A 17,915-nucleotide genomic window follows, 5' to 3' on the forward strand; every position below is an offset into this window, starting at 1 on the left:
TATAAGAAATTCATATATGTATTAGTATTGAACTCTGTTCGGAGTGAAGTCCGTGTGAGGGATTGGATTGTTTCCACACTATCAGATCTTTTGATTGGGCGACGCTGGGTATATCTGCTAGTATGCTAATGTATACTTAGCACTCCACAGATTGGGTACGCTCATCAATTACACTTTGCTTGACTTTTACGCTACACTTTCGTTGATTAATCGCATCGAAAGTCGATACGTGTCATATATTGGTAGTGTAGCGTGCAACTTAATAAGCTGGTCACGAATACCGCACGCTCGGAAAAAAATAGAGTAAAAAAAACATAACATCATTACAGTTTATGGTAGCGAATTATGGCGCATTTAGACTACCGCTAGCGGATTTGAACACGCCGGAAAAAAATATAATGCGAAAACGCGACATTCTTCAGTAATAGCCCGCACCGTTAGATGAGGACATTATAGGGGTTAAATCGCTGGAGACATTAGTGATAGTAAACGGAATCGTTTAATATGTTTGATAGTTATGGTCGTTATGGATATTCGAGGATAACTTTGACGTATCTGATGAGTGGAGTTTGGATCCGAAAATATGCTTTTGGTCGTAAAGTATGAAAGGATTCTTTCTACAGATTCGAAAGGCTCAAATCAATTTATTGAATTTGTTTTTCTTTTAAAAAATATAACCGGGAAAGTTTATTGTGCTTTATTTTTTGATTTTTATTCATTGCATGGCTTATCTTATAAAACAAATCTAGCTTAAGAAACCCAAAATACTGAATAAAACGTAGCTCCGATAAAAGAGCCTTATTTTATTTATTTATTTTTTATTTAATTTACACCAAGAAGACCTAACAGGTAAACCCAATGCGCCTTCCTGGCCAAAGACAATTATATTAACATATATGTACACCATCCATATATACACAAATACTTACACGTATACACAAATACAAATACATACATACATAAATATAAAAATACACATATATACATATACATACATACACACCTACACACACACACACACATATATATATATATATATATATATATATATATATATATATATATATATATATATATATATATATATATATTCACATATACATACATATACATATATACATATACATATACACATACTCATACAATACATACATCCATATATATACAAACATTATACATGCATATACACATAAACACATAAATAAAGATATTTTTCTCTCAATACATTTCTCTCAATACAAAGATACATTTCTTCTCCTATTCTATTTTTCCAATATTTCCAATATTTTTATACTTTAGTTTAGTTATGTATTGTGCTATTTAATCATATTATAGCTTTCATTTTTTTCCTTTTCATTTGTTTATTTTATATTTACCTTTTTCATTTGTTTTATATTTGTAAATTTCAATTTCTTCTTATATTCTATTTTATAACCTTTTCCAAATATTTTAATACTATAGTTTAATTATGCAATGTTCTACATATTTTGTCATGCCTTTATTCTTTACTTTTTAATTTGTTTTCCTTATATTTATCTTTTTCATTTTTGTAAAAATCTATTATTGGACTCGGATGTTACATATATTATTTATTTACTATTTGTTTTTTTATACATATCTATGTACATCCTGTCTGTTGATTTTTCAATTAATAAAAAAAAAACAAATAAAAAAATAAAAATAAATTACTCATATATATAAAAATAAAAAATAGCATACATATATAAAAAAAATATATTATAAAAATAAGCACCTTATAGAATAGCTCTCATACAAAATGTACATATTAAATAGTCCAAAATCACACATTAAATAATCCTTAATAAAAATAATCTTAAAAAAAGTTGCGATATAACAGCCCGAATGTACAATTTGTATTTGTACTTAAAAACAACTCAGTCTTATATTCTCATATTTATCAAAAAATACGTATTTAATTAATCACTAAATAAGTTCTTGCTAATCTGCTTTCGTTAGTATACCAAATAACTCAAATATAACAAAATAACACATATAACAAAATAGCCCAAAAGAAAATCTTGACAGAATAACCCGAATATCAATATGTGTGTGTATATTATTAAATATCTATATCAGGTACCTAATTACAATTTACATACATACATACGTATAATTTCGAAAAGATAAGTCGTTATATAGTCAATAACATATGTTCTTGTTAATCTGTTTTCACTGGTATTCCAATAGCAAAACGCAAAACAAAAAAAAAACCGATACAATAACCCGAATGTACCATTTATGTGTGGTCTATTAAATATATCGGATAATTAACAACAGATATGTCTTATATTTTCATAGTTACCAAAAGATAAGTGCTAAATTAATCAGTAAAATGAGTCGTTTCTAATCTGCTTTCTTAGTTATTACAAAAGCTGAACGTATATGAAAATAGTCCTAAAATAAGATCGCAATATTATTCATATGTGGGCTATTGAATATATTGGGTAATTAACAACAATTTAGTATTAGATTCTCATATTTATCAAAAGATAATAATTTAATTAATAAATAAAATAAGTCTTCTTAATCTGCCTCCGTTAATATTCCAATAGCAAAACATGTAAGAAAATAGCCCAAAAAACAGTCTCAAATGGAAACCTCGATATATGTAATTGCCTTAATATACCATTTGTGTATGGGCTTTTAACTACATCGGGTAACTAACAACAGTTTGATATTATATTCTTATATTTACAAATAGATACGTGTTTAATTAATCGATAAAATGAGTCGTTTCTAATCTGCCTCTCTTAGTATTCCAAAAGCTAATCGTATATGAAAATAGTCACAAAATAATATCGTCATATTATAGCCCGAATATATAATACATATGTACGTACTTAATAACAACTTAGTTAATAATAACTTAGCATTATATTCTCATATTTATCAAAAGATAAGTATTTATTTAATCGGACAATAAAATACATAAGTTCTTTCTAGTATTCCAAAAGCAAAACGCAAAACGAAATAGTCTTACTTGCATCATATAATGACATAAATTCGTACAATAAAAAAGGTCAACTTAAATTTGAGTATACATACATATATACAAGCATAAATGAAGGCATTCCATTGTGTACCATTATAGGTACTTTAGGCACTTTCATCGTCAAAATGTCAACTTGTCCATTTTCTATCGGAATGCCGAGTATTTATTTATGTATATTATGTACATATGTAATTGTTTATTACTCAATATCAGAGGGTTGAGTGGTCTTCTTCTTCTCTTGAGTATATGAAAGCCACAAAATAGCAGTCATTGTTTCTCTCCGAACGACTTCCATTATGGCTATTTGTGGCTGAGGTCTAATAGACCTTAGACTTTTAAGACTTTATACCATTATGGCGTTTGATCAATTCATAGCAGGAGCGCCCGCTTTGATTGACTTTGAGATCCATTTATTTTAAGATAAAATAGTTTTTAGTAATCAAATCTTATCTGAGCTATATCAGCATACTGTGTATTAATTTTTAATAATATTTAATTTTGATTTGATATTGCATTTTGATATTTAAATATTTTTCATATGAATGAAAATGTGTTTTTTTTGGTGCGATTCAATATATTTTGTATGAAAATTTATAGAATTTTAGTTTTGATCAAAAATTAAAATATACACAATTAAAGTCTGTGAACTGCTCAATCGAATTTATTTTTTTGCATTATACTAATATATAATAGTTTAGAGCAAACAGCCGTAAGACCGGTCGCCGTTAATTAGTAGCACGTTTCTGCACATGGCAAATAAAACAACAAGAAAAAAATGCAATTGCAAAGGTCTCGACTGCATTTACCTGCACTTTCTACGTAAGAAAGGTGTTTCCGTTGAAGGAAAAAGATGTTTACAGAATTAACGAGCCGCCTTTGGCGCGTCAAAAGTACGAAGAATTCCTTCGAAAAGTATTAAATTAAATTTTCAATACACATACATGTGAATTTGTGTTTTTAATTTTTTTTACTTTTCCCTAATTTCTAACGTGGTCGTAAATCAAATAGGTTTGACCAATTCAGCTTTGGGCCGCACCCAGGGCTGCTTGACCTCGCCGTGCGACCCGTTAATGGTATAGAATTCATTTGGAAACGACGTACAATTACGTACTGCCGACCAAGATGATAAATGATGTTGAGAAACAGTGTTCATATCTTCCATATACATATATGTATACCTGTATGCTTATGTTATCACGCCATATTTCAATAAACACGTGTCGGACAAAACGCTTGCTAACAATAGACTATAAGAGTTTGGGATCTTCAGATTCAATTGCCTTAGTATTATTTAAAATTATATGATTTCTATACAATTTTTTTAAATTGTAAACTTATATGGAGTTGGTTAACTCATACAGGATCTAAACGCCTATAAGTTTATTCATATCATGTTAGCATATTATGCTTTCGAGCAGATTGGTCACGGGTTCGAGTCCCACTAGAGTCCCGCTGCTGGCCAGACCTTGGTTTGTGACTCCATATCGACCGTTTCTTATCAGAGTTTACCAATTTTTTTTAATTTTCAATGAAACGGTTCCTGTAAAATTGGCATTTCCTTCCTTATCTCTTGTTAATCTCGAGTTATTGAGCGTCTTGAGGCTCGCCTATTTGATAATAAAATGCTGCAAAAATTTCTCCATAGATGTCACTGTCGATGTTTTTATGAATTCGCATTGTACATATATTGATTTTATTGTATCTGTATAAGTGTACTCGTCGCTTTAAGGCGAGTGTTCATGTTGTATGAAATAAAATAAAATAAAATACTATCCAACCGTTCATAGCAACAGCAGCTCACGCAACGACGCCATCTATTCATACTATACAGCAGCGCACGTTTCGGCACGTTCAGACTTATTTTGGCCGAGTGCAGGGCAAAATCGGCTTATATATACAATACAGAGCGCGACGATACGGCACAATATTGCTTGCATTGTATTGTCGAGTCAATATTGTCACAATATGACGTTTCAGAAAATATTCATATGCGCATGCGCACTTTCGTTAGTACGCATAAACTTGCTACTATGATGTGCCCATTTAAAATATACCAAATAATACTTTTCGTACTGCTGGTTATTTATATATATATATATATCAGTGGCGTGCGGTCCATGGATGCGGTGGATGCGGCGCATCCCCTATAACTTTAAAAAGCCAAGAGTATTTTTAATAAATATTTGAATTTCGCTTCGATGTATTCTTAGTGATGTACGTGATTATGACGTAGTATATGATATATATTTCACATATCACGTGTTTTTTGTTACATGATGCATTATATAGGATCTTTTGATAATTTTTATTAAGGATTCGCATAGGCCGCATTCGCATACGCCGGCCACAGGCGAGTGACGCTGGCGAGTAGACGCGCGCGCGTCATGGATTCGGAGTTCGGACCGATCCCATTTGCGCATGCGCACTATGAGGCTGTCATATTCGCGCGGACGCGTTGACACTTGTTTAACCTCTACGGTGGATTCGGTTTCTCTGTTTGCTTATCTATTGAGTTTCACTTGGAAGCCGCTGTTGATCGATATTTCCGCACGCTACGCCCCAAGTTATTTATCAAAAAGCTAGCCGATTCATTTCTTTAGACGAAGTTAATCATTTATACTGTAAGTTGGTTATTTTTTACTTTTGAATTAAGTTTTCATTTTAATTAGTTTCGTCTAACTTTATTTTTAGTTTACTGTTCCACTACTTACGAGTTTTCATTATTGCCTTTAATATGGATATCGAAAATAACAATGAGAGTGGACTTGTCGTCGAGATCAATAATAATTGCAATTGTTTAATTGAAAATGTGCTGAAAAGAAGATTTGCTTCTCTCCCATTTAATGAAAAGGAGATTATTGTTAAGAGCCCCAAACCCACACCAATATTAAATATTCAGTCTAAAACAAAAACATTTAAAAGGTATTTTAACACAGAAACATACGAAAAAATTTCATGGATTTGTGGATGTGCTCACTTAACGAAATTATTCTGTTGGCCATGTATTTTATTTTCTCAAGAAGTGAATGTCTGGAGTAAATTTGGATTTTCTGACCTAAACAATTTAAGTAAATCGCGCAAGAGACATGAATGTTCTCAAGCTCACATATGTTCTGCTGCTCAATTTAAAAAATTTGGAAAGGGACCTCGTATAGAAAATTTTTTAAGTGCTCAATTTAAAGCAAATATTGAAATGCACAACAAAGAAGTTACTGCAAATAGATACATTTTGTCGAAATTAATAAGCGCGATCTGTTTTTTAGCAAAACAAGAACAACCTTTACGAGGACATTTTGAGCACCAGGAATCGGAAAATAGAGGGAATTATATTGAATTGCTGTATCTGTTGAGTGAATCAGACATAAAATTGAAAACTCATTTAGATAACTCTACGGTGTTTACTGGACTATCGAACCATATACAAAATGACTTGGTATCCGCAATATCAAAAGTCTTGCTAGATGAGATTAAAACTGAAATACGTGCATCAAAATTTGTTTCCATAATTGTGGACGAATCTACAGATATCAGTCACAAAGCTCAGCTATCTACTATTTTTAGATATGTAGATGAAAATAATGAAATTCAGGAGAGATTTGTTGGATTTGTCGATGTTAGTCCCAATAGAACAGCTAATGCTCTTTTTCAGCACATACGTGAGACCTTGGAAGAATTTGGTTGTTTGGACAAATTAATTGCACAAACGTACGATGGAGCGGCTGTAATGTCCGGGGAGCATAATGGAGTGCAACGAAAAATTCGAGATATTTGTCCTAATTCTTTATTTGTCCATTGTTACGCTCACAGATTGAATTTAGTTTTGTCGCAATCTGTTAAACATATATCCGGATGCAAACGTTTTTTCAGCCGTATGTTGTCATTTTCAACTTTTTTTTGTAAGTCTTCAAGAAGAATTTCCCTTCTCGATTGTCAAATAAAAAAACGATTTCCCACTGCTGCCCCTACACGATGGAACTACAATAGCAAAATTTTAAATATGATATTAGAATATCAAACAGAATTAATGGAAATATTTAATCAAATAATTAATGACGAAGACGAATGGGATACTGATGCTGTCATAAATGCTGAAGTCCTTCATCGTTATTTAAAAGAGTTTGAATTCAATTTCAATTTGCATTTATTTTCTGCAATATTTAATTCGGCAGATTTTTTATTTGAAATTTTACAAAAAAAAACCTTTGACATATCGTATTGCGTAAGTGAAATTAAAAAATTTGTAAAATATTTAGATAACAAAAAAGACGATTTTGATTCATTGTGGAACAAAGTAATAACTAAAAATTTTAATAGAAAAAGAAAATATGCTGAATGTGAAGAAGATGTGAAAACAACGTATAAACTTCACTATTCTGAAATTTTAGAAACTCTTTCAGTAAATACAACCAATCGATTTCGAGATATCGAAAATTTAAAATTTCTCGAATTTTTTAACGTCAAAAAATTTAAAGAATATGAAAATAATTTTCCAGATTTCCTATTTAAATCACTCCACCTAACTTATGGAAAATACTTTGATTTTATGAAATTAAAAAGCGAATTAATTTACATGTACTCAACGCAAGATTTTCATTTGAAATCTATAAATGACGTAAAGGAATTAATTGTGAAAGATGATCTAATAGACGTTTTGGAACAAGTATTTAGTTTAATACAATTAATTTGTACGATACCTTCCACGAGCGCATCGGCTGAACGATCATTTTCGACTATGAAAAGAATTAAAACGTTCACCAGAAGTAGTCAAAGTGAAGAAAGACTCTCTGGTCTTGCTTTAATTGCAATCGAAAAGAAAATAATGTCAAATTTAAAAAACAATAAAAAATTCTATGATGCGGTTCGATGAATTTTGTAAAAAGGAACGAAGAATAAAATTAAATTTTAAAAAATAAATTGGTCGGTTTTTTTTTTCAAACAAGGGACAGCATCCCTTGTTTGAAAAGTCACCGCCCGCCACTGATATATATATATATATATATATATATATATATATATATATATATATATATATATATATATATATATATATATATATATATATATATATATATATATATATATATATGTTGTTTCAAAAGTTCAACAACTTGATATCAGAATATGCTAAACTTTAAAAATACTTTTATTTAAATGCTTGGTTCAAGCAATGATGCGCTTCGTGTGCTCACTGAATCAATTCGCTTAATAATTTCTTAAGTACTTAACCCTTTGAGTGCTGACGTCTTTTCTGTTGAAAGCCCGCCACGCTGAAAATTTCGCCAACATTTTCGACTAGAATTATTTAGAAATCCAATAGAAAGCAGGTATAAAAATTGTAGCTAATCCAAACAAACCCTAGATAACTACCGCCGAGGATTTCGAGTTTTGTAAAGGTGTGTTTAGACTCTCTAATATATCTTGCAACTATACAAAATAAACAAAAGAAGTCTATTAATGAATATATTTTTCCAAAACTAGTATCATCTTCTTCATTGCTGTTAAAATGTAATGCTCACAAGCTAAATGCCAAGCCACAAACTAAAATACTCAGCAGTTAGGGATTAACATCGGGAAATTCTGCTATGGTTATAAATTCAGAAATCCGGTGTAAACCAGTCTTTATAAACGTTTACAGATGAATGACACGGATTACACGACCCATGTTCAATGCAGTTTTCTTGTTTACTTTGTACATGCTAAAAACACATCGCCTATCGGCCTATTTTTCAGGCCCATGGACTTGTTGGCAAAACGCCGATCGGCGTTGGTCAGCATTCAAAGGGTTAGAAAAACTATAAAAGATTATAAACTCCTGTATATCCTGCACCAATATGAACTCTTGATTTGGCAACGCATTTACGAGATTATCATATTCATAGGCTAATTGGCAATGTCCCTTGAACAAGTTCATATTCCCAACTGTTATATTTACGTTAATAATTGGCGTCAGTTATTTTATTTATTTATTTTTATTTAATAGTTTTGGACCATTGTGGCATTACAGGAAGAACCTAATGCGCCACAATGGCCTAGATTTGAAAAATATATAAAAACATGATATAAAAACAAGTAAATTGTAAATAAAGGAAAAAAGCAAAAGCAGAAAACATGGTAAAATAAAATAATAAAAAAAAAGTAACAAAAGGAAAATAATACATCATTCAGAGAGAAAAAAAAATAACAAAAGTGTAAAAATTAAAAATAAAATCCATAAATCTCATTCTTTGTTTACACTGAGCAAATTTTTTTTTTTTTTTTTTTTTTTTTTTTTGCGATTGTCTTGATGTGGTTGTGAAAGGTGAATTGAGGATCAAAAGTGATACCCAAGTCGACCATTGATTCCACGCGCTTCAACAATACGGATCCAATGGAATATCCGTGACAATAGAGCGAATTCGCACGTCCATAACTCATAATGGCACATTTACTAGTATTCAGTTCAAGCCCTAAACTGGAAATGAACTCTAAAACAGCGTTAATATCAGCTTGAAGGAGAGAGACTTGCCTCTCATCCTTAACAGCAAAGAATAGTTTAACGTCGTCAGCAAACAAGAGACATGAAGCATTGCTTAGTACTTTAGGGAGGTTATTAATGACTATTGTAAATAGTAAAGGGCCTAAGGTGGACCCCTGAGTTACACCAGATCGCGTAAAAAATGAAGGAGATTCATAAATACCATATCTAACAAATTGCTTCCTATCACTAAGATAAGAAGCAAAGAGTTTAATAAGACGTGGAGAAAAGCCCACTTCAGCTAATCTGATCATAAGAGCGTCATTGTTGACAAGATCAAATGCTTTTCGAAAGTCAAAGTAGGCTACATCAACTTGTTGTCCACGGTCAACTTTAGACATGGTATAATATGAAAAGCAGGCAAGATTAGTGGTAGTGAAACGACATGGTGAAAAACCATGCTGCTCATCACACAACAATCTTTTGAACTGCAAAAGAATCAAACGGTGAAGGATATTATCGAAAATTTTGGGAATAGCCGAGATGATAGCAATAGGTCTGTAATTTTCAACCTCATTTTTAGAGCAACTTTTATGAATGGGAATGACTCTAGATAATTTCCATTTTTCAGGATAATTACCAGAACCCAGAATAAGGTTAAAGCAGGGCTGTGGATTCAGAGTCGTAATTATAACTAATTATAATAAAAAAAATGTTTTTTTAAAAACATACTATAATTATTCTATAATTTGTATATAAAATTATTAATTTGAATAAAAATACCAATAATTTTATTTTACTACCGCCATCTATGTTTAAAACTAAGAACTGGATAGACATCAGGCACTTTTCAGAAATTCAAATTTCAAACGCGTCTTACACGATATTTTTGCACCATCGTAAAGGTGGAGGATCCATTTACTTATATTGATGACCAAAATGAGCAATATGGCAAAGTATGAAAACGATCGCATAAGAGGCAAACTTTTTCCTGAATTGTAATCGTAAGTGAAATGTAAAGGAGGTATGTAAAAAGACGTGACTTTTTAAAGCTTGCTAGCTCAAATTTGTACCTTGTACTTCTTTTCCAATATACATAGCTGATATTGTATAGACTTCCATCAACGAATCGAAATTCCTCTACATTGTAGAATCGACAACACCCAATACGTATCGAATCGGTTTCCAGGAAATGCCACTTAAGTCAGAGACGCAATTTGGTGCCCCCACGTAGAGTCCGTTCACGTCGACAACAATACTGTATTCGAGTGGGAGAGGAGGCTTTATTGTCGGGATCGAGTTGGCGACCCCTGACCCTGGACCGAGGCTTTTCTCAGCGCTACGTGGCGAGAGGTCACCGATCACTGAACTTGAACAACGGACGCAAAGTCTCAAAGCCACCATTACGGTTGACTTAAAATGCCCGGCTACACAATGACGAGATAACCCTATCAGGCCTAAGTACCAGGCGTCGTCCGTGCGAAGTTAACGGCCTGTAACATTCCCCTGGCTTACATAGATTGGGTTAGCACGAATATGACTATCACTGCTGGAAATATCTGGATGGTTTTTATTATTACAAACCTCCTTTAAGCTTAACTAACGAAAAAATTCTGAAAAAAATTTGCCTCTTATCCGATCGTTTTCATACTTTGCCATATTGCTCATTTTGGTCATCAATATATGTAAGTAAACGGATCTTCCGCCATTACGATGGTGCAAAGATATCGCGTTGGACGCGTTTGAAACTTCTCCCACGAAACAGTGCCTGACGTTTATCCAGCGTTTGTTTAGACTCTTCTCACTTTTCGCCATGTCAGATTTCAATTGTTTAAATGCCTATAACTTTTTCTTTTTTCACTCTATATTTTATAAAATTTGCTTTATAGGCTCTCATTATCTCTCATATATAAATATTTATAGTTTTAACTCTCATATTTATATATAAATTTCAAATTTGGCGTATAGTTTCGTGTAATGGCATATATCCTCTATTAGCAAGCAGTTTGGCTTAGTGGTAGCGTATATATTTAGCACCACTGAGGTCAAAGGTTCGTGTCTTCGCCACTGCTGGTTATATTTTGGGGGTTTTGTGACTCCAAATCGATCGTTTCTCTATCAGAGTTTGCCAATTTTATCTGATCATTTGCTGAAAGGGTTCCTGAAAATTGGTATTAGATCTAATCCTGTTGTCACAAAATCTGCCTGTGTATAATTTGTAATAATTATACACAGTAATCTGAAATCTATAGATATCTCTATTGACATCTCTATAATTTCCTATTTATTATATGTATACAAATTGTATACAAAAAAAAATCTAAAAATAATCCATAGATGTCTCTATGATTATTATTTCTGATTAATTGTTATATGCTATATATTCTGATTGTATATGTATGTATTACTGTATTTCTGATTGTTTATGTATTCTGTATTTCATTAACGTACACCCGTCGCATTGGAGCAAATCTGTAATGCCGAGTGTATATTGATTTGTAACAATAAAATAAAAATAAAAATATCGATTTACGGCCAAATTTGTCAGATCTGACATTTCACAGCTAAAACTACATCTCTTCACTGAACGTTATCTGCGAGATAAGTATTCAATAAGAAGTTATGTTGTATCTACATAATTGTTAATATCATTTATCAATAAGTTTTCCACCAACAAACAAAGCTGGGCCGCATTTGACGTTTAACCCATATCCTAAAATTTCAGTTGTTTCTTCGTCCAAAACAAACTTTCTAACCAATACCGGCTTAATATATGTACACAGATCAAACAGTGATAGTTTTATTTTTAGTTATCAGATAATTGAATAATTCTACTCCGGTTGTATGGTCACTTTCATATAACTATTTAATGCTCAATTCTTTCTAAACACCCCTAGAAAAAAAATATAAAAAACGGATTACCATCCTCCTTTTTACATACCTCTTCTTAGCTTGCAATCGACTTGTTCCGGGCTTGGGAACCTTGCTACAGTATCAGGCAATGTCAGGAAAAGCATAGCAACCCAAATGTTTGGATATAATTCTTGTAAATTATGCTGTTTTATAAAATTAAATAGAATGAGTGGAATTTTTTGCTTGACCTTTATTTGAAAGAAAAGATTTTAAATTGATAAGTTCATTGCTAATAATATCAGATTTTGAATTCGCGGTTAGCTTAATTTGAATATCGACTCTTTCCAGTAGATTGTTTACATAAGTGAAAGTAAGAAGAGGTTAATAACAACAAACAATTACAAAAAGAAGTTTTTTAAAAACATACCTCTTGTATAATTGGTATATAAAATTATTATTTTGAATAAAAACACCAATAATTTTTTTTAGTACCGCCATCTATGTTTAAAACTAATAAACAAACGTCAACGGTAAACGCCGGGCAGATTTGAAAAGCTTCTTAAACGATATTTTATCTCTATCGTAATGGCGGAGGCTCCATTTACTTATGTATATTGATGACCAAAATGAGCAATATGGCAAAGTATTAAAACGATCGGATAAGAGGTAAACTTTTTCCTGAATTGTAATCGTAAGTGAAACGTAAAAGAGGTATGTAAAAATACAAAAGCCTCATATCTTTGAATATTCGTTTAACTGTTCGAATCATGAGTTCATTTTTTTAGAATCTAAGATAAACCGAACATAGTTTTGTATATCTGAAAAACAAATGAACATTTCATTGTATTTTATTTTTTACATAGATATATACCAGGAAGGCTGTACAGGAAGACTCCAATGCGCCTTTCTGGACAATTAATTACAAACAATTTTTTTTATTACACGAAATTAACAATTAATTAATTAATCCATTGAGACATCTATGGATTTAGAATTGTACATAAATTTTAAAAATTGTACATATTAAATATAGAAGATTTGTGACAGCAGGTAGGATTATTTTTTTCCCAATTTTGAGGAGCCGTTTCGACAATGATGAGATAAAATTGGCAAATTCTGATAAGAAACGATCGACTTGAGTCACAAATATCCAGCACACTGATTGGGACGTGGTGCGTGTTTTTTTATTAGATCCTTTCAAACATGAGAAAAAAACGCAGCACGCCTAGCCCATATTCATGGTACACATTCCCAAAAAATCACCCCCTGGAGTGTTTTCGGTGTTATTTTAGTGTTGCTTGATATTTGATATTTTATCGTTGTTATCCTTGCTTGACAGTGATCGATAAAGGTGAATCCCATATTTGAAGAAATGTAGGAGACAATTGTCAGTTGCATATGGTTTGTATGTCAAAATCTTGTGTATATACATACATATATATGTATGTATGTATGTACTGTTATTTATATGGAGCGTGGTTTTAGTCTTTAAAGTTGGTTTTTCATTGAACTCACATGTCTATCTGAATCTATATTATGTACAATACTTCTACAAACACTAAAAAGTTGCCATGGTGATTCCTGGTACTTATATATAGTATTTATTCAATAAAATAAATATAACAGTCATTCACCGAATGATATTATTATAATACATATATTATTTCTTTAACAATAGTGAAGCGTGAAATTCATACGCGAATAGTTTAAATAAAAAAAAACCAATTCAAAGTATACCTGATTTTTTGGGCGTGTCGATGGCTGGAATTCGACCTGACTTTTGATACGGCCGTATCATAAAGTATATTGCTGTTATTTATGTATATTGATTTTTTTTTGTTGCATAGAAGACGACTTCTGCGAATTATTTGCCATTACGTATTAAATACAATCAATAACACTGCATGTATGTGATTAAAATCAATCTTCGCGTTGAATTACAATATTACTTCCGCTTCGTGTTTGAAATAAACCTGAATTCAAAATTTAATTAATATAAATTGGCATATAACATATGTATGCACGTAAGTTTATTTTAAATTCGTAAATACATACATACATATATATGTACATATCAATTTTCAAGATTTTCAGTCTTGAAAAACTTTTCGTATACACCTAAGTTTATTTTAAAATTCACAAATACATATATACATATTTACATATCAATTTTCAAAGTCTTAAAAAACTTAGCTTGCGTAATGACAAATTTTATGTAAAAATCTTAAAAAAATGAAGCATATAAATATATTCTAAAATCAAACGTTAAAATTGATTTTTATGTGTCGAATTACATATTACAATATATTACAGTTGCAGCATATATGTAATTTGAAATTTCTGAGAAATATGGCTCGTTGGAATTTTGAATCAGCACTTCTGTTCTATCAAAATAACTATAGAGTTTATAAAAACTATGGAATAGTACAATTTTAGCCTGTCAGAACTGTTTCTAAAAATATATAAATTTGAAATTTCGATCTAGAAATATTGGAATTTCAGTTTGAAATTTATTGCAATTTTACCCATGCAAAATTATTGACTCGTCAGAAATATGAGACGTCGGAATTTCAACATCTCCAATTAACGTCATATCGAAATTCCAAGCTGCCAAATTTCCATTTACTTCATATCGAAATTCCAAGCTACCAAGGAATTCCAACTTCTGCGAAGAAGGAATTTTCACATACAATTTGGAATATATTATATTTTTGACCTCTCCCATTTGCAGCCGGTTGGAATTTCAGCCTACCTACCTAATTTTTTAAAATTCCACATTTTGTAATTTTGACATGTCTCTGATAAATTCCGCCCTAAAATGATAAATCGAGCCAAACATAAAATATTTCAATCAGGAAGCATTTTAACACGATCATACCCACCATCCGCTATTTCGGTTTGCGTACAATGCGATGACTCGTGCTACGGCAATGATTGATGAAAATTAGATCGACTGCTGACGATGCATGACGGTTTGCGGTCGATTATTATTATTATTATCCTACTATCATCCATGACTTGGGGTCACGCACGATCGCAATTCTGGACCGCAAGCTCTGCACACAAACGAGGCCGTTTTCAAATCAAACACTGCATCGTTAAATATCTCACTTCTATTTAGGCAACTATACCAATGTACTTATACAAGCGTGTTTGATGTGAAGTTGTCGACTACTATGTATTTCGACGTTCGACGTGTCGTCTGAGACGTGACGGTGTCTCATTACACGGCATACGCTTCTTGAATATATAACCAAGTCAAAACAAACATACATACATATATAAAAAAATTATATATAAACATATATAAAGTGTGCACTATGTAAGTATGTGGAGAATTTTCCTTTTTTGATAGATTTCTTTCACTCGTCCATAGAATGTGCCTCAGCCACCCTGAAAATTAGAAGGGTAAAAGTAAATACGATAGCTTTATCTGTATCATTTGATAGATCATATCTTGCATCATTTTTATTCTTTGAGATCTACATACATACATATGTAGGTATGTGTAATCTTATTTCAGAATGTTTCACTAATTGCAATTCCAAGTTTTGGGTCACAGTTGGCTTCTTTCTTTTTGATGCAAGAGATACAATTTAGAAGCAGTTATTCGTAGAGCATAACCAATATTGGTCGAATCAGACTTTTTAGTAAAAAAAGTTTAACATCGAAAGGTTTTTTATCTCGACTGTTCTAATTCTGCGTGTATCTTCTAAAAAAGCTTATATGGAACTTAAGCCTTTCCTCGTTATGGATGTTAGCTATTCTGGTCTGCCTTCTCTGTTTTGATACTGATTTTAATTTATCTGGAGAACTTGCCTCAGCCGACTTAACCCTCTAAATAAGAAGGTAAAAGTAAATACGATAGCTTTATCTGTATCATTTGAGAGATTATATCTTGAATAATTTATATTCTTTGAGATCTACATATGTAGGTACATGTGTAATTTTATTTCAGAATGTTTCACCAATTGCAATTCCAAGTTTTTGGTCACAGTTGGCTTCTTTATTTTTGATACAATTTAGAAGCAGTTATTCGTAGAACATAACCAATATTGGTCGAATCAGACTTTTTAGTAAAAAAAGTTTAACATCGAAAGGTTTTTTATCTCGACTGTTCTAATTCTGCGTGTATCTTCTAAATAAGCTTATCTGGAACTTAAGCCTTTCCTCGTTATGGATGTTAGCTATTCTGGTCTGCCTTCTCTGTTTTGATACTGATTTTAATTTATCTGGAGAACTTGCCTCAGCCGACTTAACCCTCTAAATAAGAAGGTAAAAGTAAATACGATAGCTTTATCTGTATCATTTGAGAGATTATATCTTGAATAATTTATATTCTTTGAGATCTACATATGTAGGTACATGTGTAATTTTATTTCAGAATGTTTCACCAATTGCAATTCCAAGTTTTTGGTCACAGTTGGCTTCTTTATTTTTGATACAATTTAGAAGCAGTTATTCGTAGAACATAACCAATATTGGTCGAATCAGACTTTTTAGTAAAAAAAGTTTAACATCGAAAGGTTTTTTATCTCGACTGTTCTAATTCTGCGTGTATCTTCTAAATAAGCTTATCTGGAACTTAAGCCTTTCCTCGTTATGGAAGTTAGCTATTCTGGTCTGCCTTCTCTATTTTGATACTGATTGTAATTTATCTGGAGAACTTGCCTCAGCCGACTTAACCCTCTAAATAAGAAGGTAAAAGTAAATACGATAGCTTTATCTGTATCATTTGAGAGATTATATTTTGCATAATTTATATTCTTTGAGATCTACATATGTAGATATGTCTAATCTTATTTCAGAATGTTTCACCAATTGCAATTCCAAGTTTTGGGTCACAGTTGGCTTCTTTATTTTTGATACAATTTAGAAGCAGTTATTTGTAGAGCATAACCCAAGACAATTCATGGTCAATTTGGACTTTTTCGTAAAAAAAGTGTTACATCAAAAGGTTTTTTATCACGACTATTCTAATACTTCATACGTATCATCTAAAAAAGCTTATCTGGATCTTTAACATCTCCTCACTGTTAGCCCTTCTGGTACAAGCCTCTCTGGTCTGCCTTTTCTGTTTTCATATTGGTTTTAATTTATCTGGAGAACTTGCAACTTGAAGTATTTATTTGTAAAACATAATCTTTTGGTGAAAAAGTGTAACATCAAAGGGCGTTATATCTTGACTATTCCATTTTTTTACATATGTATCTTCTAAAAACGTTAAATCTGGATCTTTAGCTTTTCCTCACTAAGTTAGACCTTCTGGATTCTGGTACCAGCCCTTCTGTCCTGCATCCGGAGAAGATACTTCAGTCAACTTAATATTTTTGATACAGGAGATAAATTTATTTGTAAAATTTGTAAAACATAACCCAGACTAGTCGATTGATACTCTTTGATAAAAAAAGTGTAAAAGTTTGACATCAAAAGGTTTTCTATCTATCTATATCCCTTGAAAAGCTTATTTGGATCTAAAGCTTTTCCTCATTAAGTCAGTCCCACTGGTATATACATATATATGTAGTCCTTAGTCAAACATACATATGTATATACGTAGTCATATCAAACGCATTGCTAAAATGTGCTCCATCC

General features: G+C 31.6%; 1 protein-coding gene across 1 annotated transcript in view; it reads left to right on the forward strand.

Moving 5' to 3' along the window:
• LOC143910016 (uncharacterized) overlaps positions 1 to 17,915 on the forward strand; it is a 358,729-nt gene that overhangs the window by 92,394 nt on the left and 248,420 nt on the right. The window lies entirely within an intron of this gene.

This window comes from Arctopsyche grandis, chromosome 3, assembly GCF_051622035.1.
Source record: "Arctopsyche grandis isolate Sample6627 chromosome 3, ASM5162203v2, whole genome shotgun sequence".
Classification (NCBI taxonomy): domain Eukaryota; kingdom Metazoa; phylum Arthropoda; class Insecta; order Trichoptera; family Hydropsychidae; genus Arctopsyche; species Arctopsyche grandis.